This window comes from Herpailurus yagouaroundi, unplaced genomic scaffold (assembly GCF_014898765.1).
Source record: "Herpailurus yagouaroundi ecotype Mexico unplaced genomic scaffold, PumYag 161, whole genome shotgun sequence".
In the NCBI taxonomy this organism is placed as follows: Eukaryota; Metazoa; Chordata; class Mammalia; order Carnivora; family Felidae; genus Herpailurus; species Herpailurus yagouaroundi.
The window spans coordinates 8,685,415-8,696,660 of NW_024412402.1; the positions used below are offsets into that span (position 1 = coordinate 8,685,415).

The following is an 11,246-nucleotide window of genomic DNA, read 5'->3' on the forward strand; positions in this document are numbered from 1 at the left end:
CCACGCAAGGCAGGGAGTGTTGGCTCAGATTCGTCCAGGCTCCACTACGCCCTAGACCACTTCTTGGGTACGACCTTTGCCTGGCTGCTGAGTTTGTGATCTCCTCCACTAGCCGGGCCGATCTGAAAGGTCAGAGGCAGCCAGCACGGGTGACAGAGGCTGATCTCTCTCCAACATGTGGCATGGGTACGCCAGGGGTCGTGTGGATATTTGTGCGTTGTCCTTTGTTAACTGAGAAATGAGACTGAAAGTGAAGAAAGTTACTTGTGAGTGGAACTCTAGAAAGGTGAGGGAGGGAGTAAAAGAAATAAAAGCAAGCAAGGGCTGTGCTCGGCGTCGCTCGGGGAACATGCGGAGGGAGGGCAAAGGGAACGCTGTGATGCTGGGGCCCTGTGTGGGGTCCTGAGAGACAGAGAGAGAGAAGAGAGGGGTTTTTAAAGTTCTGCTGTGTTAGGAATAAATGTCCCTTTGGCATTTTTCAAACAGCTTCATAAAAGATTAAAATTACTGGGGCGCCTGGGTGGCGCAGTCAGTTAAGCGTCCGACTTCAGCCAGGTCACGATCTCGCGGTCCATGAGTTCGAGCCCCGCGTCGGGCTCTGGGCTGATGGCTCGGAGCCTGGAGCCTGTTTCCGATTCTGTGTCTCCCTCTCTCTCTGCCCCTCCCCCACTCATGCTCTGTCTCTCTGTCCCAAAAAATAAATAAACGTTGAAAAAAAAATTTTTTTTAAAAAGATTAAAATTATTTTTCAATGCTTTTTGGATGTCCATCTTCTGCTTTCTTTGAATGTAATACGGCGGGCTGGATGTGGGGACAGAGTATCAGGGAAACAGTCAGTGCCATGAGAGGAGCGAGGAGTGCCTCTCCTATTCCCAAAGTCAAGAAAGACCCCCAGGGTGGTTAGGTCAGTTAAGGTCCAACTTCAGCTCAGGTCCTGATCTCACGGTTCATGAGTTCGAGCCCCATGTCAGGGTCTGTGTTGACAGCTCAGAGCCTGGAGACTGCTTCTGATTCTGTGTCTCCCTCTCACTCTGCCCCTCCCCTGCTCACGCTTTGTCTCTCTCGCTCTCAAAAATAAACATTAAAAATTTTTAATTAAAAAAAAAAAGAAATGCCCCCAGGGAGAAATTCTTTAACCTAAGACATGGATGAATACATGCTAGGCCAACACAAGGAGGTGGTGAGAGAAGGAAACACAAGGAACATTCCAGGCAGGAGGAATAGCTTCGGGAAGGCTTAGAGGGAAGACCCTATAGGATGTGCATTTAGTTCTAGGTGACAGGACAGTCTGCGTGGGGTAGGGACATAAGCAGAGATGAGGCTGAAGAGGTAGCCAGGACCCTGCCAGGCTTTCTGAGCGACATGACAGCTCATGGACCACGTCCAATGGGCAATCAGGAGCCACTGAAGCTTTAATCAGGGCGGTCATGTGGCCGTTTTGTATTTTAAAATATTTCTCTGTTCCAGAGGAAATGGGCTGGCACGAGGCGAGGCAGAGGTAGGCAGACTAGGAGGCTATGGGAACATATCAGGCAAGAGACAATTGTGGCTTGCACTGGGTTACCGGTGAGGGGAACAAGAAGTAAAGTTGGATTCCGATGACCAGTAGGAGAGGTCAGGACAGTGTGATCACCTACGACACATCCCTAGAGCCTGGCACACTTGGTGACACGCAGCGCAAACGTAATGACTATGTACTGAATGAGTGAGGAAATGAACGGAAGACCGAGCAATGAAGCAAATACCGGTACATAAGCATTAGCTTACTTAAACCTCATCCTTCTTTGCATTGCACAATGTTCAAAAACAGTGGCTACCAATTTCTGAAGGCTTACTGTGCGCCTGGCAACAGTATGAGGCGCTTCTTATACACCATCCCTGCGCGATCTCTAAGACTCACAAAACTCCTACATGTAGATGCTTTTATTTCCATTTTGAGGGTCAGGAGACAGACTAGAAAGTGATGTAGCTTGCTCACGTTCACCTGGGAAATAAGAAGCAGAGCTAAATTCTCACCCAGATATATTCTTTACACGCTACACAGACTCTCAGAGTGACCCTTCCTCATTGAGCTGCCCCAGGGCTCAGCTTCCCCCTCTCGGCCCCCCTAACTTTGTACCGCGGGTAAAAAGGAACAGCTACCAGCAAAACAAACGGTTGGAAAACATGAACCCAAAGTTCCTGAACATTTGGTTCTGAAATTCCATCAGTCATCTTCATCATCACCAACACTTCATGAGCACCTACTGTACACCAGCTACAGTGCTAGACAGTAGGGATACAAAGGAGAAGCAGATATATTCTCTGTGGTCTAGTGGGGAGCAGGAGTGATTGAAAAGTGCCCTAGGGTTTTGCAGGAGTGCGTGCGAAAGCTCAGAGCACTGCCCATGCTGGGCGCATCTAGGGAGCCCAGGATGTGGGGTCTATGAGGGACAGTGGCAGAGGAGAATGGAAGGATGGATGGCTGAGCCCCCGGATTCGGGCCATAGCAATGGGGTCAGAGAGAAGGAGACAGAACTTAAAGATGTTTCAGTGACAGGCCAGATGGGATGGTGACCCCTTGGTTATGATAATGAATGGACCACTGCCCACCTGGAGGTACTGGAGAATCTGGGCATTTCAGCCAGAGCAGCTGCCCAGCAAAACCGTGCCCTCCACCCTGCCCCAGTGTGGCTGCTGAGACATGTCATTGTTCCCAGGGCCAATCCCTCAGGAGCAGGCCAGGAGGACGAAGAAGAAGGGACTCAATCTCCACCCCAACTCCCTCGACATACACAGCTTCTGTTTCTTTTCCTGCTCTCCTTACCTGTCGAAATCCACAAATCTGATCAACTCACTTGCCCTGAAACCAAATAACTCCGTCTTTGGCTAAATAGAGAAGAGGAGATTGAGGATTTGAAGAGACACTTATTTATCTCTTTACCAGACAGTCTAATGAATAATTTCATGTTTGCAAAAGCTCATTTTGAAATTTGAAGACAAGAGATATATTGCCAAGGCGGCTCTAATACTGCGACATTAATTTTGCACTGAAAGATTTACTCAAAAATTAGATTTTACAATTTTAATGCCTCCATTCTTTTCTTTAAATAAGCTGTGAAATACAGTTAATTAGACTTAAACCCTGGAAGCTTAGACGTTTGAGCTTTGGTGTAAGCTACAAAAGAAAGCAAGCTTTTTCACTTGCAAATTAAATCTAAATTCATTACACGCCTAAACCTATACCACTTGCAGAAATCCTAGTGGGCTGAGGAAGGGTCTTCTTAAGGCTCCACATGTCTCCCTACAGAATCCTGGCTGCAGAAAATGAAAGCAGAGACAGACAGGAGGCAGAAAAGACAGGGTATCTGACAAAGCTGTCTTGGGCAATGTTAGTGTATTCTTTGGAACATCACCCTCGAGAATTGCTCCCTGGGGAAAAGAAGGTGCCGTGCTCAAAAAAAATTAGGGAGATGCCACACATCGTGTTCCCTTCTTGGAAAATCAGAAGGTTCAAAGAAATAAAACAAACAAGCTAACAAACAAAAACTGCCTAACTTTGTTTCATCCAGAATTTCCCAAACATATCTGACAGCGAAGCCATTGTTGTCAAAAAGCTTCATACTCAAGTCTATCCACTGCTGCACAGAACACAGTCTGCTCTGGGCTCCAGCTCCTTCTTAGACATGGCCTTGGAGACCCAGCCCCAACCTTCTGCTCTCTTCCACATTGATCTCTTCCGTGAGAGCTGGGAAAGGATCACATACACAGCCGGCTAAGAAACACACCATTGAATTCACAACAGGCTGAGGAGTTTGGGGCCCAAGGTAGATACAATACAAGTACTCAGCAAAGTGATCATGTCTTCTGGACACTGCTTAACACATTTATCAGAGAAACAAACAGTTGAAAGGTGTCAGGAAGTGCAGGGACCTTTTAGCCCAACCTCCCACCTAACGCCAGAAGTCCTTCTACAAAACCTGCGCTGGGTTCATCAGCACTTGAGCCCTTCTCAGGACAGGGGACTCAGCCGCTTCCGGGGAGTCTCCCCCGTCCCTGGACAGATCTGACGTCATATGTGGATACAAGGCTGCCTCCCAGTGAGAACCACCCCTGGCAGACTTATCCAGGACCCTCCCAGGTTGGCTCCAAAGTAGCTGGACTAGAGGCTCCATTCCCAGTAACTCGCAGGATTTCCCCATCCCTAACTTCCCTTTCTGAACCAAAGATCCTCTTCCCAGCTACTAACTTGTGCCTGACTCCATGGCCACTACTTCCTCTTCCTTCTGGGGACCATTGAGAATCTAATGAATCTAGCCAGTCTTCTTCCCAGAATGATCTAATGTTAGAAACTTCGCAGATGCCTCGAAGCCTGTCTGTCAGCCCTGTCTAGGACTCCCTGGGAGAGACATCTTGGTCTGATTGCTGGGGTTGGCTAAGCCTAACCAATACCAATACACTACGGGGAGTTTTCCAAGTGTCCACTCTCATCTTGTGTCCTTTACAACTCAGGACTCCACCCTTTCTGTCCACCGCTTATTATTCTGTTCAGGACAGAATTCATCTTTGGAGAGCAACAATAAAAATGAGCACAATAATAATAATTCCATGTTATTTTTGCAGTTTACAGAGTGGTGGCATAACTTTATTTAATTTACCCTTCACCAAAGCCTAGATCATAGGAGTTCTCTTCTGCTTTTAACAAAGGAAGCAATAAGCTCAGACAGACTGAGTGATGTGCCCAGGAACGGAGCCAAGAGATAGGTTCCCTGAGTCGTAGTTCAGTATCCTTATAAAATATCACATCGCCTCCAAATTAGAAACCCTAAATCCCACATTTTCATACAGTACCCATCGTCTTTGGTGTCACAGAGGGGAGGAGAGGCTATTTATTCTTTGCAGAACAAGAGAAAAGACCAACAGATTATTTTGTATATGACAGGACTAAAAAGAATGTTTTGAATTTTAAAGTGCTCGGTTCAATACCGTTATTGAACATATAGCGGTGAACTCTGAGCAAGAGACCACCTCTGGAACCAACAGCAGAGCCAGGGACAGGGCACTACTTGTAGAATGGCCTGGAGTCACCCACACAGAGCGCTTGGCACCTGGTACACACTGAGCAGATGTTAGACTAACATGGAATGTGGACCACGAAAGCTAAACAGGTCTTCCTGGAACAGGGAAGATAATTGGGCTCAGGATGCAGTTGTAGGTGTGGGTGTGTGGAAGACAGAATGAGGCCCATTCTGACAGAATGTGAAAAGGTGTCCAGGCAGGAAACTACAAAGTGCACCATGGGGAGCAGGGGGGTGGCAGAGAAGCTCCAGTCTTGAGCAGTAGATGTTGTGTGGGTCGGGGGAGCAGAGGGCGGGAGATAAGGCAGACTGGTGCTTTGGAGCTTGGATTCCTCTCTGAGGCCAGAGGGAATCACTGAAGGCTTTGGACTAGACTGATAAAGGGTGATGGTTAATCAGCTGACTAAGACTAGAAGCAGAGAGAGACCAAGGAGTGGTCAACACAGAGGTTTGCGACAGGGGCCGGTAAACTAATCTTAGTCTTATGTGAGTCTGTCAAACAGCCCCACCTTACTCCCCATCTCCAGGCTCACCTCCCGGCCTCACCTACAGTGCCCAGGGAGATAACTGGGCCTCCATGCTGGGCCCCCTTCTAAGATTCCCACTGTAATGGACTGACTCGTGACACAGTCCTAATCTGACTCTGGGGTGCTTCTTAACCCCAGGATAGCCTTCCTGGGAACTGGTGCCCCCTGTCCCCAGGACCCGCCCTTGGTTGGACCAAGATGCCAACCCTGCTATATCTAACTCATCATGTTGAAAACAGCAGTATAACAGCGACTTTCCCGTGACCTCAGATTCACTCACAGGAGTGTTCAGCCTCTTGCCGACCACAGGCGAGGTGCTGTGCTAAGTGCTAGGGAGAGTGCAGAAGCAGGTACACGGAGTTCACAGCCTTCAGGAAACTTGCAGTTCATACAGAAGATAAGCAATATATAAGAATGACATTGGTAGGGGCGCCTGGGTGGCTCAGTCTTTTAAGCATCTGGCTTTGGCTCAGGTCATGATCTCAATGTTCATGAGTTCAAGACCTGGATTGGACTCTGTGCTGACAGCTCAGAGACTGGAGCCTGTTTCAGATTGTATGTCTCCCTCTCTCTCTCTCTGCCCCTCTCCCACTTGTGGTCTCTCTCTCTCTCTCTCTCTCTCTCTCTCTCTCTCTCTCAAAAATAAATAAATAAGCATAAAAAAAAAAGAAAGACAACATAAGGTCAAGAATGATTCAAAGAAAGGGAGAGGAGCCAAGATGGCGGAACAGCATGGAAGTTTTTTGCGTGTCTTGCGTCCCCAAAATACAGCCAGACCAACCCTAAACCATCCTGCACACCTAGAAAGCTGATCTGAGGATTAACACAACAATCTGCACAACCTGAACCACAGAATTCAGCAGGTATGCGGCGCAAAGAGGTGAGCTGGGGGAGACAGAAGCCACGGAGGGCAGGGAGCTGTTTCTGTGTGTGGAGAGAGGACGGAGACAGGGGAGAGAGTGTAGGAAAAGCACCCTCCCCAAAAGCAGCTGGAGAGAAAGCGGAAAAGTGGAAGCAGCCGCAGGGACAGAACCAAAAAGGGAGAAAGGAGAGGGTTTAAATTCCATTAGGACTAAAAACAGGGAGCGCAGAGGCTGAAACGGCGCGGCTCCATACCTGGTGGTGCTCTGGTGGGAAGGGCGAATCCCCAGGAGCAGAGCGGAGTCCAGGGTTCTTCGGGCCACAGGGAGAGAGGCAGTTCCCCTGCTGGGAGGACATCAGGTAGGGGCTGTGTGGGTCCCCCAAAGGCAAGGCCCCAGTGGACCCGGGAGAACCACCACATTCGCTGGCGCTGGAACGAGGTCGTTAAGGGTGAAGCCTGGAGCCAGGTGTGTGTTGTGGTTTTCCGTAAATCCCGGAAACGCTGCTGCTACACGATCTCGGGAACTTTTTCTGCGGGGGCTGGCACCCGGCCGCAGTCTCTGGGCAGCAGCAGCAGCATGGTCCCGCGAATGTTCCTGGGTGCGGCCGGCACCCGACCATTGCTCGGTGAGATCCTCCAGCAGAGGGGCAGAACGGGTCAAAGCCGCAGTCCCTCAGAAGTGAGGGGTCGGAAACACAGCTGCATCTGAGACAAAACTCAGGAGGGAGGTACTGCCTGGGGCTTGGTCACGGACTGTGTAAAAGTGGAGAGTAGATGGAAGCCGAAGACAAAGGACGGGTGTGCGATTACTGATCTTGGAGAACAAAGTTCCAATACTCGGCACTGGGTGGCTGGGTGACACCATTTTCACCAGTCCCACGCATGCGCATATGCACCTACAAGCGCTGCAGCGATCCACCCCCAGTAAGCTAAGCAGCGCCATCAAGAGGAGAACGGAGCCATTACACTAAGCCAAGCTCAACTGGGCCAACCTCGCTCTTCGGGAACACAAGTCTCTCCGCCTGCTTAGTTTATGGACTATAAAGTGATTCATAATTTGACTTACAGGAGAAAACGAAGTAATTTCAGTTGTATTTCAGTCTGTTCACCGGTCCATCTATTCAATTTTCTTTTTTTCTTTTTTCTTTTTTCTCTTTTTCGTTGCTTTTCTTCTTCTTGAATACAGAAAGAGAAAAAATTCACTTTTATTTTCAATCTTTATTAAAAATATTTTTCTTTAATTTTTTCTACTATATTTTTTACTTTTGTGTAAAATTTGTCAATTTCTATTTAATTTCCATCATTTCATTTTAGTCTACTTTAGTGTATTCATTTTTTCAAATTTTCAAGTGATTTCTTTTTTCTCTCCCCTTTTTTCTCTAATCTATCAACCCCTTTCAACACCCAGACCAAAACACACCTACAATCTAGCATCATTTATTCGATTCCTTTCGTGTGTGTGTGTTTTCAATTTTTTAATTTTAATATTTTTTTAATTTTAATTTTTTTCCTCATTAATTCTTTTTCTTCCTTCAAAATGATGAAATGAAGGAATTCACCCCAAAACAAAAGGCAGGAAGAAACGACAGCCAGGGACTTAAACAACACAGATACAAGTAAGATGTCTCAACCAGAATTTAGAATCATGATAATAAGAATACTAGCTGGAGTCAAAAATAGATTAGAATACCTTTTTGCAGAGATAAAAGAAGTAAAAGCTAGACTAGTCAGGATGAAATAAAAAATGCTATAACTGAGCTGTAACTTCAAATGAAGGCCATGGTGGCAAGGATGGATGAGGCAGAACACAGAATCAGCAATATAGAGGACAAACTTATGGAGAATAATGAAGCATAAAAAAAGAGGGAGATTAAGGCAAAGGGCACAATTTAAGAATTACAGAAATCATTGATTCATTAAAAAGGAGCAACATCAGAATCAAAGAGGTCCCAGAAGAGGAAGACAGAGAAACAGGGGTAGAAGGGTTATTTGAACAAATCATAGCAGAAAACTTTCCTAACCTGGGGAAAGACACAGACATCAAAATCCAGGAAGCACAGAGAACTCCCATTAGATTCAACAAAAACTGACCATCAACAAGGCATATCATACTCAAATTCACAAAATATTCAGGCAAGGAGAGAATCATGAAAGCAGCAAGGAAAAAAAATCCTTTACCTACAAGGCCAGGTTTGCAGCAGACCTATATCCACAGAAACTTGGCAGGCCAGAAAGGAGTGGCAGGATATATTCAATGTGCTGAATCAGAAAATATGCAGCCAAGAATTCTTTATCCAGCAAGGCTGATATTCAAAATAAAAGGAAAGATGAAAAGTTTCCAAAAATGAAAGGAGTTTGTGACCACTAAACCAGCCCTGCAAGAAATGTTAAGGGGGACTCTCTGAGGGGAGAAAAGATGAAAAAACAAAAAACAAATAAATAAAGACCAAAAGCAACAAAGACTAGAAGGGACAAGAGAACACCACCAGAAACTCCAACTCTACGAGCAACATAATGGCAATAAATTCATACCTTTCAGTACTCATGCTAAATGTCAATGGACTAAATGCTCCAATCAAAAGACATAGGGTAACGTAATGAATAAGAAAAAAAGATCCATCTATATGCTGTTTACAAGAGACCATTTTTGGACCTAAAGACACCATCAGATTGAAAGTAAGGGGATAGAGAACCCCCTATCATGCTAATGGTCAACAAAAGAAAGCCGGAATAGCCATATTTATATCAGACAATCTAGACTTTAAAATAAAGACTGTATCAAGAGATGAAGAAGGGCATTATATCATAATTAAAGGGTCTATCCACTGAGAAGACCTAAAAATTTTGAACATTTATGTACCAAATGTGGAGGCACCCAAATATATAAATCAATTAATCACAAACATAAAGAAACTCAGTAATACAATAGTAGAGGACTTCAACACCCCACTTACAACAAGGAACAGATTATCTAATCAAAAAATCAACAAGGAAACAATGTTCTGAATGACATACCGGACCAGATGGACTTAACAGATATATTCAGAACATTTCATCCTAAAGCAGTAGAACATACATTCTTCTCCAGTGCACATGGCACGTTCTCCAGAATAGACCACATACTGGGACACAAATCATCCCTCAACAAGTACAAAAAGATCAAGATCATACCGTGCATATTTTCAGACCACAATCGAAATCAACCACAAGAAAAAATTTGGAAAGGTAACAAATACTTGGAGATTAAAGAACATCCTACTAAAGAATGAATGGGCTAACCAAGCAGTTAAAGAGGAAAATTAAAAAGTTCATGGGAGCCAATTAAAATGATAACACCACAACCCAAAACCTCTGGGATGCAGGAATGGCAGTCATTAAGAGGAAAGTATATAGCAATCCAGGCCTTCCTAAAGAAGGAAGAAAGATCTCAGATACACAACCTAACCTTACGCTTTTAAAGAGCTGGAAAAAGAACAGCAAATAAAACCCAAAAACAGCAGAAGATAGTAAATAATAAAGATTAGAGCAGAAATCAATGCTATTGAAACCAAAAACACAGTAGAACAGATCAATGAAACCAGAAGCTGATTCTTTGAAAGAATTAACAAAATTGATAAACCACTAGCCAGTTAGATCAAAAAGAAAAAGGAAAGGACCCAAATAAATAAAATCAAGAATGAAAGGGGAGAGATCACAACCAAAACAGCAGAAATAAAAACAACAATAAGAGAATATTTTGAACAATTATATGCCAACAAAATGGACAATCTGGAAGAAATGGACAAATTCCTAGAAACATATACACTACCAAAAGTGAAACAGGAAGAAATAGAAAATGTGAACAGACCCATAACCAGTAAATAAATTAAGTAATCAGAACTCTCCCAAAAAACAAGAGTCCAGGGCCAGATGGCTTTCCAGGGGAATTCCACCAAACATTTAAGGAAGAGTTAACACTGATTCGCTTGAAGCTGTTCCAAAAGATAGAAATGGAAGGAAAACTCCCAAGCTCTTTCTATGAGGCCAGCATTATCTGGATTCCAAAACCAGACAGAGACCCCACTAAAAAGGAGAACTATAGACAAATTTCTCTGATGAACATGGATGCAAAAATCCTCAACAAGATATTAGCCAACTGGAGCCAACAATACATTAAAAAAATTATTCACCAAGTTGGATTTATACCTGGGATGCAGGGCTGGTTCAATATCTGCAAAAACAATTAACATGATTTATCACATCAGTAAAATAAAGGACAAGAACCATATGATCCTCTCAATAGATGCAGAGAAAGCGTTTGACGAAATACAGCATCCTTTCTTGATAAAAACCCTCAAGAAAGGATCATACCTCAAGATCATAAAAGCCATATATGAAAGACCCAATGCTAATATCATCCTCAGTGAGGAAAAACTGAGAGCTTTCCCCCTATGGTCAGGAACAAGACAGGGAAGTCCACTTTTGCCACTATTATTCAACATAGTATTGGAAGTCTTAGCCTCTGCAATCAGACAACACAAAGAAATGAAAGGCATCCAAATCAGCCAGGAGGAGGTCAAACTTTCACTCTTTGCAGATGACATGATACTCTATATGGAAAACCCAAAATATTCCACCAAAAAACTACTAGAACTGATTCATGAATTCAGCAAAGTTGCAGGATATAAAATCAATGCACAAAAATTGGTTGCATTCCTATACACCAACAATGAAGCAACAGAAAGAGAACTCAAGGAATCGATCCCATTTACAATTGCACCAAAAACCATAAAACACCTAGGAATAAATTTAACCAAAGAG

At 44.5% G+C, this 11,246-nt stretch overlaps 1 long non-coding RNA gene across 1 annotated transcript in view; it reads right to left on the bottom strand.

Annotated features, from left to right (window-relative positions):
• Positions 1-7,387, bottom strand: part of LOC121035426 (uncharacterized) — a 161,887-nt gene extending 154,500 nt beyond the window's left edge. Inside the window, exon 1 of the long non-coding RNA XR_005792886.1 lies at positions 6,701-7,387. This is a non-coding gene — a long non-coding RNA (uncharacterized LOC121035426). The remainder of the gene's footprint in view (positions 1-6,700) is intronic.
• Positions 7,388-11,246: the final 3,859 nt, after the last annotated feature.